The following is a 7,796-nucleotide window of genomic DNA, read 5'->3' as shown; positions in this document are numbered from 1 at the left end:
AGACCATTTTTGTTTTTAATATGAAAAAAAGGTCGAAATGCTACAATAACTGGTGTGAATGGACTAAAATGCCATTTTATTAACTTTTTAGTATTTTCAAACACATCCCTTGTCTTCAACACTCTAGATCGAATCAAAGAGGGCAAAGAACCATATTTCTCTTCATCTCTTTTTTTACCATGTCTGATATCTTGGATTGTTTGGAATATCCTCAAGAAACAAAGAAGAAGAAGAAGAAGAAGAGGGTAGAATTGACTCCTTATCACATTCTATTATTTCTTGAGAAACGAAGAAAAAGAGATTTTTCATATAGGAATACTTCTTTATCTTTTTTTATTTTTTCAAACAAAATACCAAGGTTAATTATGTTCTAAAACAAATGAAATTGTTTGCTCCATTTTTATAGCTTCCACTATGTGAAAACTGAAAATTTTGATAGAAAAAATTGACGGGCCAAGGCCCACAAATTTTAGAAATTGAATTTTGATGGTCAATGACAGTTGAAATTCTTGATGTTCTTAGATTTTTATGGCTTAGAATTGTCGAATTTTTCCCATCCTTCGTTAATTTGACAATTTTGACCTATCGAAAAAAAAAAATTGACAATGAAAAATTCGATACTTTGGTCTATCGAATTTTATGAAATTTGATGGCCTAGAACTGTCAAATTTGAGCTTTTTTCACATTGTGTTCTTTTGTATTTTGGTTGAAGATGAATTGTAAATGAAATTGATGTTCGACGATTTATAATTATATGTCAAGGTAGTACGTATCCAATATATAAAATCGACGAACTTCGATTGTAATGCAATTTATCTGAAATTTGTAGAAATTATTTTTAAAGATTAAAACACCATCTTTTACTTGTTACACCCCAATGTCTTAAATTATTTATCACACTACAATTAAATATTAAAACACCATCTTCAAACATTGCAAAGTTTGGCTCAAATGATGATCTCAACATTATAGCACTCATTGAAACAATTTCAGTAGGTGTTTACAATTATATTTAGGCTCAAATAAACTTTTAAACCCCAAAAAACTATAAATCTAGCTAAAAAACTATGGACACATCAATTTTTACTTATTACATCACATTCACTTATTTTCATTATTTTTTGTTGGGGTGTAATTAGTAAAAGTTGGTGTGCCAATAGCAACTCTCAAAATTTATGTGATGAATGACACATTTTATGCACATGATGCATTTCAAAAGTTAAGTTGACACCATTGTAATAGTTGAGGTTCAATTGATTGACATACATTGAAATATTACTTTGAAGTGATCATGCTCAGCATTGACAAAGTCTCTTTTAGAATTAAAATCATTTTTTGGGGGATTTATGTTAAAAACTAAAAATTGACAATAAAACTGTTGGAATCACTCATCATCATACCAAATCAACTTTTTTCAACTCTCTTGAGTCGTTTTTCACTCCCTCTTAAGAGTTCTCCATCTCAAAAGCAGATTCACTATCGTTTTGACCATTTTGATCTTATTTTGAGGGAGTTTCGACGATTTCCTCACTCAAAATTTATTGTCACAAATAATCTAGGTAATAAGGATTTCTTTTATTAATTTTTATCTTTCCTAAAGAAGGATTTTATAATAAATTGTCGATTCGGTGATTGTGCATACATTTAGAATGATTTTAGGAAATCAATTAGTAAATTTAGTATTGAACCTCATCGATTTTATGTTTTGGAAAAAACCTAAGGCATAATCATAGGTTTCGTACAAACCTATGACATAATGTTTAGATTTCATACAAAATTTTGCATTATTATGATTATTTGTAGTTTTAATAAAGATTTGATATGAAAAAAAAAAAGTTTGCTTCCACATTAATACCAACTTCGAGATTCAATTTCAATGTTAGAACCATTGTCGAACCTAAACTCTATAGACGAACCCTAACTCTTGATGCATCAAATCAACACATAGACAAGTTGAATATGAGCTATGATGATCAAAGATATGAGGAACAATCTTACGTCACTTTAGCATTATTCTTACATAAGAGAACATAATATTCAACAACATGCACTTCAAAATTTTCCAATCAACCGCGCGTAATCAAAATCCAACATTCCCAAGTAATGGACCTTATTCAAAGGAACACAATTACAAGTAAAATGAAAGAAGCCATTGTTTAAAATACGATTCCAGAGTAATAAATATTTTTTTCCCATTGAATTGTAAATAATTGTGTTAAAAAAAAAAAAAAAAGTATGGAAATATTTTTAAAAAAAAATTATAATAATTATACAAAAGAAAAACACAATATCAAAACTAACACAGAAATGGCCCACATAGACCATTTGGCTCTTAATCCAACGGATTGATTAGAAGTAGTATCAGATACTAAGGAAGAATCGAACTTGAAATTAGGGTTTGACCCATAGAGAGCTTGAACCCCTTCCACATCATCCAATTTCAAGTCCGATTTCTTAATCCTAGGGCTCACGCTAGGGTACATCACTGCTTCCTTAACCGATGTGTGGCCCAACCCTAGTACATGGCCAATTTCATGGGTCAACACTGATTCCAAATCAACGGCTACCCTTGATTTCTCGGATTTAAAATCAACAGCCCATGTCTCAGCTGCATCAAGATGAAGCCTACCTCTTTCTGGTGTGAAAGCATGTGCAAGCACACCAAGAACCCCATCGAACGGCTCTCCATCACCATGATCTCCACGATAGAACCCAATCTTGATATCAGCTTTCCCATAATCTTCAATCTCAGTGAAATTTACTGGTATAACATTAGCCCACCGAACAAAAGCTCGTTGAAGGACGTTCCTTATATCCGAAGATTTTAAATAGTCGATGGAATTATTGGGTGATAATGCGTAAGTAAGCGTCATGGGAGTTGATCGAGTCCACCTCGGTTGCCCCGGGAAGTATGTGAAGTGCTGTGTCGTATGTAATACATGTGACGTATCACTTACACCACACCTCGGCGACATAATCTCCGAAAGGGTGGTGGAGTCTAGCTTTCCCGTGATGGGTAACCCAAGTTTTGATTGGTATTGTAGAAGAGCCGATTCGAAGCTGGCATCGAATATATCGGTGAATATTTTTGTGTCGGGTATTGTGAGATATCCGAATCGATGAAAGTAATTTTTGAGTTCGGACATGCCGAAGACTTCGCTACCTCTCTCGATATCGAGGAACCTCTCAAAACTGCTCCAAGTGGCGTTATCATTTCTGGGTAAAACAGGTATAGTTGTGGCGGAAAAGCAAGGTTGGGAAAGAAAGAGAAGGAGAAGGGGAAGGATGAGGAGGGAGAAATAACTGAAAAACGGAAACATGGAGATTTGGTATGATGGGCAAGGAAGGAATGAAGAAGGATTAGGAGGGAAATGGAGGAAAACTTTACGATAAAGTTGAGTACGATAAGACTTAAGAGCGATACACACGACAATGAATGATGTTAAACTTAAAAGTTTGGAAGATTCTTCCGTGTGTTTAATCATTGAGAGATTCTTGATTTATTGGTGGCCGAACTAACTGTCTGTCTATTTTCTTTCTTTTTTTTAAATTTATGATTTTTTTGAAGTTTACACGAATGCCCTTGTGTTATCTATGAAAATAGTCAGGTTTGGTTGACTTAATAAGATTTCAAATCTTTCTAGTGGTGGCCCCATAGGGATTACCAAATTGGCAATTAATCTAATACCACAGCCCCATAGATTTCATCCAAATATGTATGCGGGACAACGATTCTTTAAAAAGAAAATTTAATGTTCTTAGAATTTGTCATCTACATCCCTATTGCATTGGATCATGTTTTTGGATGTCTCGACGTAATGAGGTTAAGAGGTAAAGAAAGTATATTTCATGAAAATATCTTAGGTTGCTTATTTAGTCGGGAGTTAATATATGAGAGTAAGGCTATCAATTGGGCCTGGCCCTTTATTCTATTGTGGCCAAAAAAAAGTTTGAATGCCTGCCTGTCTAAGGCTAAGTCCATCGAGTCAAGTCTACAACTCACAAGTCAACTCGAATTAGTAAGAAGGAGATGTGATCTTAGTCTTGCAAAACCCATCTCAAATCTTTCATAAAAGAGTCTTGATAATATGACTCACTAGGTGGTATACTCAAATGACTCCATGACGTGAATAAGTTTGAAAATCGTAGATTTGTACGTCTCGAGACACATTTGTTAAGGGGAAGTGCAATTGTGTATCCCAATGCATACAGATCTACGATATCCAAACTTATCACGTCATGTAGTCATTTGAGTTGCCACCTGGTGAGTCATATTATCACAACTCTTCATAAGATCAACACATTCGAACCAATTTCTAGTCGAGGCAAAGAGTGTTCAGTTTTATACTAGTCAACCGAGTCTTTTAACCATCAGTATATACCAATTAAATTTTTATTCAAGCTTGGAATTGGATATTCTTAATTTTATTTATTAATAATTTGTACATTCATTGGCGCCAACTTGTATCTGTAAGGGCATTTTGGATATTTTAATCGAACGAGAAAAGCTAAAAGTAGACGAAAGGAAGTTGAAGTGTTGAACTACTACTTAAAGCGACGAGACTAACGAGGAAACGCTTAGGTCTCCTAACTAATAACTAATAACTAGATTATATACGCCATAAAGAACAGGCGTCCGTTTCCACGTTAATAAACGGACTAACTATCAATTATGTCCCGATCCTGTACTCTAGGAGTTGGGTATCATTACCAACTCCATATGGCCATAACCCAATTTTTAGGGTTGAAGGAATAAGGTTTAAGATCATGATCTTCAGCCAGCAAAGGTAGGGTCAGATTCAAAATTGTCTAGCATATTTAACATGGGTGGGCCTTACAAGGCTTACCCCATCACATTGGTCAATTATTATATTGTATGTATGTGTATTATATGTAGGAGGTGCAAGTTGGTCTAGTTCGAATTGAGAATTAACCAAACCAAGAGCTTTGGATTGGTTTGGTTCAATTTATAATATACTTTGGTTCAGTTCTGGGTTAACAAAATAGAGAATCGATCATGAAGATTTGATTCTTGGTTCATGTCTTGTAAGAACCGAACCAAACTGAGAATGGAATTCTTATATTAATAAAATTATAAATAAATATTATTAATCTATTTAAAAATTGTACCCATTTTTTATGAATAAATTGATTATTTTTTTATGGATAGATTAATGACATTTTTTGGTTGGATGGGATTAATGACTTTTTTTAATTTATGAAAAAACTATTGACTTTTTTTTTTTTTTCGAATGGATACATTAATGAATTTTTTTTATTGATGGATAAATGACTTATTATATAAGATTTCATATTCATATCTATTTATTTTTATTAAAAATATACAGAAGTGAACCGAACTTAACTCGATTCGGGTTGGTTTGGTTCTATGGCAATTTGGTTTGGTTTGGTTCTCACTTCGATTCTAATTTGGCTTCAAACCGAATCAAGTTGCACCCCTAATTATACATAGTTAGATGCATGATTTTGTAATAATAATAATAAAAAAATTAAGAAAATAAAGTTTATCTTTCACCATTATAATAAGAGAAGATCGAGTATTACTAGCCCAACACAAGTGAAGATGAAACGATGGAATTTGCACAATTTGATCATCGAAGTGATGGTACTAATGAAAAGCATAGGTGAAATAATTGTCCTTAAACATAGAGTTTCGATATTAGTTACATTATGAGACGTTCTAAATGCAAGGAATTTGGTCACAAGATGAGATGTTGCAAAAATCCTCCTTATGTTAGTGGGTCATTACCTAATCGACAATAAAGTGGCTATAATTCAACCTCGAGGGGTTGACTCAATGGCAATTTTGAATCGATAAACAGTAAAAGTTCGTAGGTCATGAGTTTGATACCCAACATGATGAGCATTAATTTCTTAGGGACCACCTGCGAGGGCGCACCCACACTTACCCGATGCATGTGATGTGAGGGCATTGCATGTGCCCCCGGACTAATCCTTGGACAATACCATGGTCTATGGACTGGGCAAAGCCCATATACGGGCCTGGTCCCCTGTCTTTAAGGATTATCCATAAAAAAGTTGACTACAATTCTTTACTTGAACATTATTTACTAATATTCTTAATTAGTTTACTTATATGATTATTTGTATGAATTGGAGGTTTGATAGGAGGAGTTTGAAGATGATTGAAGACATGTTAATAGAAGTATATCGAGGTTGATTAAGAGACATCATTAATATATTTTGTTTGTAAGCAATTAATGGATAATTGAGTACTTAACTAATTGGTATCAAGTAATATTAAGTTGGCAATCCAATTTAGTCTACATCGATTCAAGTCAATTCCCCAAATTATCATCGATAGATCCTTTTGTTAATATTCCAAAGAAAAATTATATTGTCCAGAATTGAATGGAGGAACAAACTTTAGTTATTTGATAAAAAAAAATCTCTGACATAATTAGATTTTGATGATGATTGTTGACTCTTAATTGGCACTAATCTGTATTTTAAAGACACTACATTGATGCATTTACCAACCAGTTTAGGTCAACCAACCTTAACCATCAAATCCCACACAACCATAAGGAAGAAATAGATAATTCCCTAGTAGAAAATTCTAGTTAGTAGGACACCTTCTCCCCTGTTTTTTTGTCTAACAGCTTGACTTACTGAATGACATTTTTAAAAATAAATAACAACATTTATTTTTCTCTCCACAAAAGTATTAAATATAATCAAATAACTATGTGAATTTCTGATCCAACTCGTGGAATTTTCAAGTCGACTAGGCCAATTTGACATGGTGACTTGGTCAAATTTTCAAATTGGTTCCATTACGTTCAGGATGAGTCATCTCGAAATTCAATCATGTCGACTTCACTTGATTCAAAATTGACTGAAAGCCAATTCAAGCATAAACTGAGATCAATCATAAATCTCAATGAAAGGAAAAAAGAATTGAAGATTCAAAAAAAAAAAAAAAAATCCACTTAATAATACACATTATTACATAATGAAATACTTTATTTTGCTTCCCAACATAAGCTTATTTTTATTGCAAATTTACTAGCTTTGTCTCAGTCTGCACATTTTCCTCCAGGCCCTCCAAATAATAACATACGTCCCCACCCTCCCCAGTTTTGGTACCCATAATCTTTCACGTTATGGCACAAAGTGAAGTCTACATATTTTTCTAAGTCTTCAGGATTTACCATGTCATTAGCTGCATTAACAATAAGAATTCGTTTTAAAAACTTGCCTTAAAATAGGGATTATTAGGGAAGTTTCCACTCCCCATCGGCAGATTCTTTTCTCTTGACGTGCCCTTTGTCAGCCCTCCCCAAGCAACGTACGAAGCACCTCCAACTAACTGTGGTAGTAATTCCTTCTCCCAATAACCCAAGTTTATATCTTCACCTCCAAATCCTAATTTTATTTCAAAGGTTTGATTTTCTTGAAGAATTCATTATTTGTATCAATTGATAACAAAGAATCGTGATAATCTGACTATACCTTACGTGACACACTCAATCGATTCTCCTGATGGGACAAGTTCAGGAACCATAGATCTGTACACCTCAGGATACAAAATTGCACTTCCCCATAAAAAGTATATCCTGAGAGAATCGCGTGTATCTCGAATTTGTCACATCAGGAGAGTCAACTGAATGTGCCACGTGGGGAATCACGACTCAACATGAATTTTATTTTTTTTAATTCAAAAAATATATAATGGATTCCCAATTGGGTAATGTGTATTTGTAAGGCCAAAATTGGAACCAATATTTTAGATCGGTTTTAGTTCTGGGATA

At 33.6% G+C, this 7,796-nt stretch overlaps 1 pseudogene; it reads right to left on the bottom strand.

Moving 5' to 3' along the window:
- Positions 1 to 2,239: 2,239 nt before the first annotated feature.
- Positions 2,240 to 3,444, bottom strand: LOC147381979 (metalloendoproteinase 1-MMP pseudogene; annotated as a pseudogene).
- Positions 3,445 to 7,796: the final 4,352 nt, after the last annotated feature.

This window comes from Akebia trifoliata, unplaced genomic scaffold (assembly GCF_017979445.1).
Source record: "Akebia trifoliata isolate Shusen 1 unplaced genomic scaffold, ASM1797944v1 Contig00095_ERROPOS300000, whole genome shotgun sequence".
Classification (NCBI taxonomy): Eukaryota; Viridiplantae; Streptophyta; class Magnoliopsida; order Ranunculales; family Lardizabalaceae; genus Akebia; species Akebia trifoliata.
This window is presented reverse-complemented; position numbering and strand designations above follow the sequence as displayed.